Source organism: Carcharodon carcharias, chromosome 9 (assembly GCF_017639515.1).
Source record: "Carcharodon carcharias isolate sCarCar2 chromosome 9, sCarCar2.pri, whole genome shotgun sequence".
Taxonomy (NCBI): Eukaryota; Metazoa; Chordata; class Chondrichthyes; order Lamniformes; family Lamnidae; genus Carcharodon; species Carcharodon carcharias.
This window is the reverse complement of record NC_054475.1, coordinates 172,946,511-172,958,512: the sequence shown is the minus strand read 5'-3', so window position 1 is coordinate 172,958,512 and position 12,002 is coordinate 172,946,511.

Genomic DNA, 12,002 nt, shown 5'->3' with positions numbered 1-12,002 from the left:
ACTCTCTCTCTCCCCCACCCACCCCCCTCTCTCTCTCTCCCCCACCCACCCCCCTCTCTCTCTCTCCCCCACCCACCCCCCTCTCTCTCTCTCCCCCACCCACCCCCCTCTCTCTCTCTCCCCCACCCACCCCTCTCTCTCTCTCTCCCCCACCCACCCCCCTCTCTCTCTCTCCCCCACCCACCCCTCTCTCTCTCTCCCCCACCCACCCCTCTCTCCCTCTCCCCCACCCACCCCTCTTCTCCCTCTCCCCCACCCACCCCTCTTCTCCCTCTCCCCCACCCACCCCTCTCTCTCTCTCCCCCCCACCCACCCCTCTCTCTCCCCTCCCTACTACACCTCTCTCTCCCACCCCTCCCCCACCCACCTCTCTCCCCCACCCCCTCTCTCTCCCCCCACCCCCTCTCTCTCCCCCCACCCCCTCTCTCTCCCCCCACCCCCCCCTACCCCTCTCTCTCCCCACCCTCCCCCCTCTCTCTCCCCCCTTCCCCCCCTTTATCCCTCTCTCTCTCCACCCCTCCTCCCACCTCCCCACCCCCTCCCTCTCTCCCCCCCACCCCTTTCGCCACCCCCACCCCTCTCTCTTCCCCCCTCCATCTCCCCCACCCCACTCGTGCCTCCACCTCCCCCTCCTTCCCCGACCCCAGCGATCGGAGTTCGGCGGGGGGTCGCTGCCGAGGGAGTTTAGCAACGGCGGCGGTGGAGACCCCGATCTCGGGACAATCACTAACCGACCCCGGGTTTGTGGGGTGGGGGAGTTGTACTCGGGCCCCGAACTCTCTCCCGGCCCGGGGCTGGGGAGCAAGAGCGACGCTGCCGGCGGCGCTCACCTGCCTCAACACAGACCACCAAGCCGGGAGCCCGACCGCCAGCTCCGGTCCAGTGAAGACCCCACTGAGCACATCCTTCCCCCGGATCCTCTCACACCGACCGCCGCTGGCCAGCTTTCCGAAAGTGGCGCGAACACCGACCCATGTGATCATCTTTGGCCGGCCCCGCCCCTTCATTAACATAATCCCAACCGCCCCGCCTGTCCATTAGTGTAGCGGAGGAAGCCCCGCCCTTTATTAACATAACCGGTCTCAAAAACAGATCCTCCTCCTCTCCCCAGGGCGCATGTGTCGTCCTCGCTGTAAGCTCATTGCCCTTTGCAATTGGAGAGAAGCAATAAAACAAAGTTTTAGTTCCCCTACAGGAAAGTTACTGCACAATTGTTTTATTCATTGGTACAACGAATTAAACCTAAAAACAATAAATACTTTCCGACACAAGTGCAACTGTGCGGCTCCTGACTGGATTCCTAAGAACCAGTTCCAGCCCGAGTCTCAGCTCAACAGTGAACATTGAATAGTGAATAGTGAACAGTGAATAGTGAATAGTGAACATTGAATAGTGAACAGTGAATAGTGAACAGTGAACATTGATTAGTGAATAGTGAACAGTGAACATTGAACATTGAATAGTGAACATTGAATAGTGAACAGTGAACATTGATTAGTGAATAGTGAAGTGAACAGTGAACACTGAATAGTGAATATTGAACAGTGAACATTGATTAGTGAATAGTGAACAGTGAACATTGAACATTGAATAGTGAACATTGAATAGTGAACAGTGAACATTGATTAGTGAATAGTGAAGTGAACATTGAAGTGAACAGTGAACACTGAATAGTGAATATTGAACAGTGAACATTGATTAGTGAACAGTGAACAGTGAATAGTGAACAGTGAATAGTGAACAGTGAATGTTGAATAGTGAACAGTGAATAGTGAACAGTGAACAGTGAATAGTGAACCGTGAACATTGAATAGTGAACAGTGAACATTGAACAGTGAATAGTGAATATTGAATAGTACACAGTGAATAGTGAACATTGAACAGTGAATCGTGAATATTGAACAGTTAACATTGAATAGTGAACAGTGAATAGTGAACAGTGAATAATGAATAGTGAACATTGAATAGTGAACAGTGAACATTGAATAGTGAACAGTGAATAGTGAACAGTGAATAGTGAACAGTTAACATTGAATAGTGAACAGTGAATAGTGAATAGCGAACAGAGAATAATGAATAGTGAACATTGAATAGTGAACAGTGAATATTGAAAATTGAATAATGAATAGCGACCATTGAATAGTAAACATTGAACAGTGAATAGTGAACATTGAACAGTGAACATTGAGTAGTGAACCAAAACAAAAAATGCTGGGAAAACTCAGCAGGTCTAACAGCATCTGTGGAGAAAAAGACAGAGTCCCTGTGACTCTTCTTAAGAACTAAAGAGAAGTAAAAATGTGGTGAAATATATACTGCTTAAGGGGGGTGGGATAGGTGAAGCTGGATAGAAGGCCAGTGATAGGTGGAGGCAAAGGAGAGATTGCCAAAGACGTCATAATCAAAATGTCAAAGGGCTGTTGATGTTGGCTTCATTCCTCAGAATTAGGTCCAACACTGCACTGTGCCTTGTTGGACCCTCTACACATTGACCTAAAAAGTTCTCCTGTACACATTTCAAGTAATCCATTCCATCCAAGCACTTAACACTATGTCTATCCCAATTAATGTTGGTAAAGTTGAAATCACCTAATATAATTACCCTGTTGTTCTTGTTTTTACACATGTCTGCAAATTGTGCACATATTTGCTCCTCAATTTCCCGCTGACTATTTGGGGGGGTCTATAATAAACACCTAACCGTGCCGTGGGAGGGGGTTGAGGTGTTGTGAGGGATGGAGGAGTGGACCAGCATGTCCCAGAGGGAACAGCCCCATGGAATGCCAACAGGGGATGGTGAAGGGAAGATGTGTTTGGTGTAGCATCATGCTGGAGTTGGCGGAAATGGCAGAGGATGAATCTTTGAATGCGGAGGCTGGTGGGGTGAAAAGTGAGGACAAGGGGGACCCTATCTTTGTTCCAGGAGAGAGGGTAAGGCGTGAGGGCAGAGGCACGGGAGATGGGTCGGAAACGGTTGAGGGCCCTGTCAGCCACAGCGGGTGGAAAACCTCGGTTAAGGAAGAAGGAAGACATGTGTTGGAAAGTGGCATCATTGGAACAAATGCGGTGGAGGCAAAGGAACTGAGAGAATGGGATGGATTCCTCACAGGAAGTGGGGTGTGAGGAGCTGTAGTCGAGGTAGCTGTGGGAGTCAACTGGCTTGTAATGAATATTGGTGGACAGTATTACCAGAAATTGAGACTGAGAGGTCAAAGAAGGGAAGGGAAGTGTCAGTGATGGGCCGTATGAAAGTGATGGAGGGGTGGAGATTGGAAACAAAATTAATACATTTTTCCAGGTCCAAATGAGAGCATGAAGCGGCACCAAAACAGTCATCAATGTACCGGATAAAGAGTTGTGGGAGGAGGCTGGAGTAGGACTGGAACAAGGAATGTTCCACATACCCCATAAAGAGACAGGCATAACTGGGGTCCATGCGGGTACCCATAGCCACACCTTTTATTTGGAGGAAGTGAGACAAGTTTAAGGAGAAATTGTTCTGTGAGAGAACAAGTTCAGCCAGATGGAGGAGAGCGGTGGTGGATGGGGATTGTGCGGGCCTCTGTTCAAGGAAGAAGCGGAGAGCCCAAAGACAGTCCTGGTGGGGGATGGAGGTGTAGAGGGATTGGATGTCTATGGTGAAGAAGAGGCGGTTGGGGCCAGGGAACTGGAAATTGTTTATATGATAGGGCGTTAGAGGAATCGCGGATTTGGGTGGGAAGAGACAGGGCAAGGGGAGAGAGAACGGAGTCAAGATGGCAAGAAATGAGTTCTGTGGGGCAGGAACAGGCTGACACGATGGGTCTAACGGGACAGTCCTGTTTGTGGATTTTGGGGAGAAGGTAGAAGCGGGCTTGTCCAAGGTTGGGAGACTGTGAGGTTAGAAGCTGTGGAGGGAAGATCTCCAGGGGACAGTCCTAGAAACAATGGCTTGATGTTTGGTGGTGGCGTCATGGTCCAGGGGGAGGTAGGAGGAAGTGTCTGAGAGTTGGCACTCAGCCTCTGCGAGGTAGAGGTCAGTGCGCCAGACAACAACAGCACCACCCTTGTCTGCAGGTTTGATAATGTCAGGATTGGACCTGAGAGAACGGAGTGCAGCAAGTTCAGAAGGAGACAGGTTAGAGTGGGTGAGAGGGTCAGAGAAATTGAGATGGCCGACGTCACGCTGACAGTTCTCAATGAAAAGATCGAGAGCAGATAAGAGGTCAGTGGGAGGGGTCCAGGTGGAGGAAGAATACTGGAGGCGGGTGAAAGGATCTATTGAACGGGGAGAGGACTCCTGCCCAAAGAAGTGAGCATGGAGGTGAAGGTGGCAGAAGAAGAGTTAAGCATCGTGGTGAGCCCGAAATTCATTGAGGGTATGAAACTGAGTCCCTTGCTGAGCACTGAACGTTCAGCATTAGAGAGGGGAAGGTCAGGGGGCATGGTGAATACACGGCCAGGGCTGGGATTAGAAGATGGGGATGGGGTCAGAGGGACGGGAAGGGGTGTAGGGTCCTAGATGGGCTTTGGTATCAATAAGTTGTTGGAGCTTGCGTTCCTTTGCACCTGAAGGAAAGAGAAAAAGTTTCTTGTTAAGGCAAGTGAATAACGAACATTGAATAGTGAACAGTGAATAATGAATAGCAAACATTGAACAGTGAATAGTGAACATTGAATATTGGAGAGTGAACATTGAATAGTGAACAGTGAACACTGAACAGTGAACATTGAACAGTGAACATTGGCAGAAGCAATTATTTTACCGGAAAATTCAGATAGCCAGGCAGCGCGCATTATGGAGCAGATAACATGCATCTTTACAGCACCTAACTTCACAACCTGCTTTCACTGCCCTACAGTAAATGTCACTTTCTTAAGTCTATGTCTATTCATATGTGTAGTTAAACACACACATAAGGATAAAATTACAAGTCCTGAAAATTGGGCAGAAAAATAAAGCAAGGGACCTTTTAGTTAAGGTAGAATGTTTTTGCAACCTTTTTCCTTTACACATTCTCATTCTTAAATTCAGGGCCTCAAGTGGGCCCCTCACCTCCTGCTAGGTCCTGCCCCAAAGGGCATTGCAAGCTGTTTAAAGCATGCTGTTTTTAAGTGTTTGAAAACGACTCAAATCATTGAAATTTTAGCAGCTTTATCTTAGATAAAATGGTTAATATAAATGTTAAAGGTATAATAATCAGACAATTGAACTTAAGAGGAACAATCTTTTAATGTGCATTCTACAGCCTAAATTTACTAACATTGCCTTTGGTCAATAAAAGTGATGAGAATTTTAACTCTTATTGCGATAAAAGTGATGAGCAGCATCTGCTCTAATTCTAAAATTAGGTGTAAATACAGTGTTTATTTTATTTCAATGAAAAAGTCATAAAGCTAGAGATGGCAGTATAGATCAAAGCAAGTTGCCACATGGCACCGGCAGAATCAGCTTTAATGTTGTCTTTCACAATTAGCTGTGTTGCAAAATTAGTAATCTTTATAAGATCATAAGATCAAAAGAAGTAAGAGCAGGAGTAGGCCATACGGCCCCTCGGGACTGCTCCAACATTCCATAAGATCATGGCTGATCTGATTGTGGCTTTGACACCACTTTCCTGCCTGTCCCCCAATAACCCTTGACTCCCTTGCAGATCAAAAATGTGTCTAACTCAGCCAATGAATACATTCAATGACCCAGCCTCCACTGCTCTCTAGAATTCCAAAGACTGTGGAGATTTGGACCCAAGGCAATTTGGCAAATTGGATCCAAAATTGGCTGAGTGGCAGGAAGCAGAGGGTGATGGTCGAGTGGTGTTTTTGTGACTGGATGCCTGTGTCCAGTGGGGTTCCACAGGGACCAGTGTTGGGTCCTTTGCTGTTTGTGATATATATAAACGATTTAGACTTGAATATAGGAAGATTGATCAATAAGTTCGCATATTACACGAAAATTGGTGGGGTGGTAAATAGTGAAGAGGATAGCCTTAGATTACAGAAGGATATAGATGGGCTGGTCAGATGGGCTGATCAGTGGCAAATGGAATTTAATCCGGATAAGTATGAGGTGATGCACTTGGGCAGGACAAACAAGGCACGGGAATACTCAATGAATGGTAGGACCCTGGGAAGTACCGAGGATCAGAGGGACCTTGGTGTGCATGTCCACCTGTCCCTTAAGGTAGCGGAACAGGTAGATAAGGAGGTTAAGAAGGCGTATGGGATACTTGCCTTTATTAGCCAAGGCACAGAATATAAAAGCATGGAGGTTATGCTGGAACTGTATAAAACTCTGGTTAGGCTACAGCTGGAGTATTGCGTGCAGTTCTGGAATCCGCATTATAGGAAGGATGTGATTGCACTAGAGAGAGTGCAGAGGAGATTTACCAGGATGTTAAAAACAAAAAAACTGCAGATGCTGGAAATCCAAAACGAAAACAGAATTACCTGGAAAAACTCAGCAGGTCTGGCAGCATCGGCGGAGAAGAAAAGAGTTGACGATTCGAGTCCTCATGACCCTTCGACAGAACTTGAGTTTGAGTCCAAGAAAGAGTTGAAATATAAGCTGGTTTAAGGTGTGTGTGGGGGGGGCGGAGAGAGAGAGAAGTGGAGGGGGGGGTGTGGTTGTAGGGACAAACAAGCAGTGATAGAAGCAGATCATCAAAAGATGTCAACAACAATAGAACAAAAGAACACATAGGTGTTAAAGTTGGTGATATTATCTAAACGAATGTGCTAATTAAGAATGGATGGTAGGGCACTCAAGGTATAGCTCTGGTGGGGGTGGGGAGAGCATAAAAGATTTTAAAATATTTAAAAATAATGGAAATAGGTGGGAAAAGAAAAATCTATATAATTTATTGAAAAATAAAGGAAGGGGGAAACAGAAAGAGGGTGGGGATGGGGGAGGGAGCTCACGACCTAAAGTTGTTGAATTCAATATTCAGTCCAGAAGGCTGTAAAGTGCCTAATCGGAAGATGAGGTTTCCACAAACAGAACTGCCCCTGTAGACCGATCGTCTCAGCTTGCTCCTGCCCCACAGAACTCACTTCTCGTTATCTTGACTCCCTTCTCTCTCCCCTTGTCCAGTTCCTTTCCACCTACATCCGTGATTCCTTTGACACCTTACGTCACATCAACAATTTCCAGTTCCCTGGCCCCAACCGCTTCCTCTTCACCATGGACATCCAATCCCTCTACACCTCCATCCCCCACCAGGATGGTCTGAGGGCCCTTAGCTTCTTCCTCAAACAGAGGCCTGAACAATCCCCATCCACCACTACTCTCCTCCATCTGGCTGAACTTGTTCTCACGCTGAACAATTTCTCCTTCAACTCCTCTCACTTCCTCCAAATAAAAGGTGTGGCTATGGGTACCCGCATGGGCCCCAGCTATGCCTGTCTCTTTATGGGGTATGTGGAACATTCCTTGTTCCAGTCCTACTCCGGCCCCCTTCCACAACTCTTTCTCCGGTACATCGATGATTACTTCGGTGCCGCTTCATGCTCTCGTCGGGACTTGGAAAAATTTATTAATTTTGCTTCCAATCTCCACCCCTCCATCATTTTCACGTGGTCCATCTCTGACACTTCCCTTCCCTTTCTTGACCTCTCTGTCTCAATCTCTGGTGATAGACTGTCCACCAATATCCATTACAAACCCACCAATGCCCACAGCTACCTCGACTACAGCTCCTCACACCCCGCTTCCTGGAAGGACTCCATCCCATTCTCTCAGTTCCTTCGCCTCCGTCGCATCTGGTCCGATGATGCTACCTTCAAAAACAGTTCCTCTGACATGTCCTCCTTCTTCCTTAACCGAGGTTTTCCACCCACCGTCGTTGACAGGGCCCTCAACCGTGTCCGGCCCATCTCCCGCGCATCCGCCCTCACGCCTTCTCCTCCCTCCCAGAAACATGATAGAGTCCCCCTTGTCCTCACTTATCATCCCACCAGCCTCCGCATTCAAAGGATCATCCTCCGCCATTTCCGTCAACTCCAGCATGATGCCACCACCAAATACATCCTCCCTTTGACCCCCCCTATCAGCATTCCGTAGGGATCGCTCCCTCCGGGACACCCTGGTCCACTCCTCCATCACCCCCTACTCCTCAACCCCCTCCTATGGCACCACCCCATGCCCACGCAAAAGATGCAACACCTGCCCCTTCACTTCCTCTCTCCTCACCGTCCAAGGGCCCAAACACTCCTTTCAAGTGAAGCAGCATTTCACTTGCATTTCCCCCAACTTAGTCTACTGCATTCGTTGCTCCCAATGTGGTCTCCTCTACATTGGAGAGTCCAAAAGTAAACTGGGCGACCGCTTTGTAGAACACCTGCGGTCTGTCCGCAAGAATGACCCAAACCTCCCTGTCGCTTGCCATTTTAACACTCCACCCTGCTCTCTTGCCCACATGTCTGTCCTTGGCTTGCTGCATTGTTCCAGTGAAGCCCAACGCAAACTGGAGGAACCACACCTCATCTTCCGACTAGGCACTTTACAGCCATCCGGACTGAATAGTGAATTCAACAACTTTAGGTCGTGAGCTTCCTCCCCCATCCCCACCCCCTTTCTGTTTCCCCCTTCCTTTTTTTTCCAATAAATTATATAGATTTTTCTTTTCCTACCTATTTCCATTATTTTTAAATGTTTTAAAATCTTTTATGCTCTCCCCACCCCCACTAGAGCTATACCTTGAGTGCCCTACCATCCATTCTTAATTAGCACATTCGTTTAGATAATATCACCAACTTTAACACCTATGTGTTCTTTTGTTCTATTGTTGTTGACATCTTTTGATGATCTGCTTCTATCACTGCTTGTTTGTCCCTACAACCACACCCCCACCTCCACTTCTCTCTCTCGCTCTCCGCCCCCCCACACACACACCTTAAACCAGCTTATATTTCAACTCTTTCTTGGACTCGAACTCAAGTTCTGTCGAAGGGTCACGAGGACTCGAAACGTCAACTCTTTTCTTCTCCGCCGATGCTGCCAGAACTGCTGAGTTTTTCCAGGTAATTCTGTTTTTGTTTACCAGGATGTTGCCTGGGCTAGAGAGTTTTAGTTATGAGGAGAGATTGGAAAGACTGGGGTTATTTTCCTTGGAGCAGAAGAGATTGAGGGGGGACATGATTGAGGTGTATAAAATTATGAGGGGTGTAGATAGAGTAGACAGGAAGGAACTTTTCCCCTTGGTGGAGGGATCAATAACCAGGGGGCATTGATTTAAAGTAAGAGGCAAGGGGTTTAGAGGGGATGTGAGGAAGAATTTTTTCAGAGGGTAGTGGGAATCTGGAACTCACTGCCTGAAAGGGTGATAGAAGCAGATACCCTCCTAACATTTAAGAAGTATTTGGATATGCACTTGCGATGCCATAGCATACAAGACTATGGGCCTAATGCTGGAAATTGGGATTAGAATAGTTAGGTACTTGTCTGACTGGCGCAGAATTGATAGGCCAAAGGGCCTTTTTCTGTGCTGTAGACCACTATGACTCTATGACTAGCAATCCACTGAGAGAAGAAATTCCTCCTCATTTCCATCTTAAATAGGAGCCCCCTTATTACCCCTGTCAATGAAGGTGGGCAGAGGTCATGTTTTCATCCCATTAGTCTGTTTGTCTGTAAAAAATATATCTCAAAACTAATAGACAGATTTCAACAAAACTTGGCACACAGATAGGGTTTGGCCCAAGGAAGAACAGGTTAGTTTTTTGTGAAACTGTGGATCTGGATCCAGAACCTGGAATTTTTTAAAGGATCAATTAACATTGGGAGATAGGGCAAATTGACTTGTTCTTGGAACGTTGTGGATTGTTTCAGCTGCTGTGGTGCAATTTTCCACAGCTGTCAAAACATGTGCAAAGTTTTCAGAGCAACAGAATGGCCAGAAGTCTCCTCAGTTAGAGGGAACTCTGAATAAAAAGTTTTATTTTTTCAGATATGCCATTACAGAGCATCAACCAGACAGGGAAAAGCCTCAAGGAAGAGTCACATAATTATGACAACGTTGAGTTGACATAGCATGGTGGAGAAATGCGCGCTACCAAGTGCCGTCTTCACTTGTTTTTAAATGGTACCTCCAAGTTCTAAATTGCTCCACGAGGGAAACATCCTCCCAGCATCGACCGTGTCAAACCCTCTCACAATCTTACATGTTTACGAGATCACCTCTCATTCTTCTAAACTTCAATCTTTCCTCAGAAGCCTTCTCTGAACTGCCTCCAATGCAGGTATATCCCTCCTTAAATAAGGAGGCCAAAGCTGTACACAGTACTCTAGGTAGGGTCTCGTCAATGCATTGTTGTCACCAAGGTGTAGCTATGACATTATAGATTTTTAAGGACAACTGTATGAAAAGCACGTTTGCTAAAATTCGTTTTTATAAATGCCATTGTTCAGAAAAGGAATGTATGGATCAACAACTTGTCACCTTTCTGTATTGGTTCCAAAACCATATCAAACTGCTTATCTCAAGAAGAGTCACAAAAGACATTATTCAATGAGTGTTCCACAAGTGTAAATGAGATCCTTCCACTTGCTAGTTTTCTTTAAGAACAGAGATAATTAACTGCTAAGGGCCTTAATGAAATGTTAAAAAAAAAACCCTAGATGGGGGAAAGGCTGTTTGAATGGCCAATACCTAATATGGAAGCATGATTCGTCAGTTTGGGAGCAGCCATCTTTGGGTTTCATACTATGTTAAAAGGCTTGAAGTTAAAGATAAAACCATCTTAAACATCATGAGAGGGAGACACCTTGAAACAGAAACTGCTTCTCAACAGGGAAAGACTATGGAAAGTTTCCAGAAGCAGCTATTGGACAGCTAGCTGGACTAAATCAGGCTGCCAAGAGCCACCACCTGCACTACCACGAAAAGTGAAAACAGGAGCCTTCACTCTCTCCCAGGACCTATTCTGCTTGTTGAGTCCACCTGCAAAAGCAAACATCCAAGCACTCAACTACAGAAGCCATCACAGTTGCTAAACCAAACCTCAAATTTCAATCCCTTCACTTCAGAAGGAAGGAATTCAAGCAACAGCCATGCAATGATATCTCTCACAGACTGATTTGATATCTCATATTTAAGTATCTTTATTTATATCTGCTTTTAATCTTTAATAACCTTATCACTTTTATCTAACTTTCAGCAGTTGTTTTTGTAATAAATTTAACCTTGATCTAACTAAAGCTTGTGTGCTGGGTTATTTTTAAATTGAACTACTCAACTGTAAGGAGGCGACATACATACACACACACACAAACTCTTAGCTCATCTGTACAGTTAAAACAAGACTTCCTTACCATCATACTCCATCCCCTTTGCAATAAAGGCTAACATTCCATTTGCCTTCTCAACTGCATGCTAACATTTTGTGATTCACATACAAGGACACCCTGATCCCTCTATATCACAGCATTCTGCAGTCCCTCTCCATTTAAATAATATTCTATGGGCAGAATTTTCAGGGTGACAAACGAGACAGCACGTAAAGTGACGCGCAGTGACGTCAGGCGAGCATCCCAACGTCACCGCACACCATCGCGATATTTAGCTGGGCACTCGTGCGATGAACTGCAACGCGTGCCCGCCATTAATTAAAGGGCTTGTTAAGGCCCTTAAATCGGCAATTGATGCCGATTTTCAGGCGCCTGTGCGATTTTCGGCTCAGTGCATGGGCGCAACGGGCAGGTGGGTAAGCGGCTTTTTAATACATCCATGGGCAGGATAAGAGGACTCAGTGGGATTGTCAATCTGGTCTGTGAAGTATTTATTGCAGAAAATGTTTTAAACTTGCCTGTGTGATCTGTAGCAGTTCAGAACGAATTCCAGCAGCTTTCTGTGTATTTTGAACTTTCAGCTCAGCACTCTGCAGTCAGCAATCTTTATCAGGCCTACAGCTTTCCGGAGGCCTCCCTTTAGCCTGGGTATGGGTTCTGACGTCTCCACTGGAGGCAGCTCCTCTGAGGAGGAAGGGAGGGATAGAATAAGAAGGAGGCCAGGAGTGGACAATCAGCC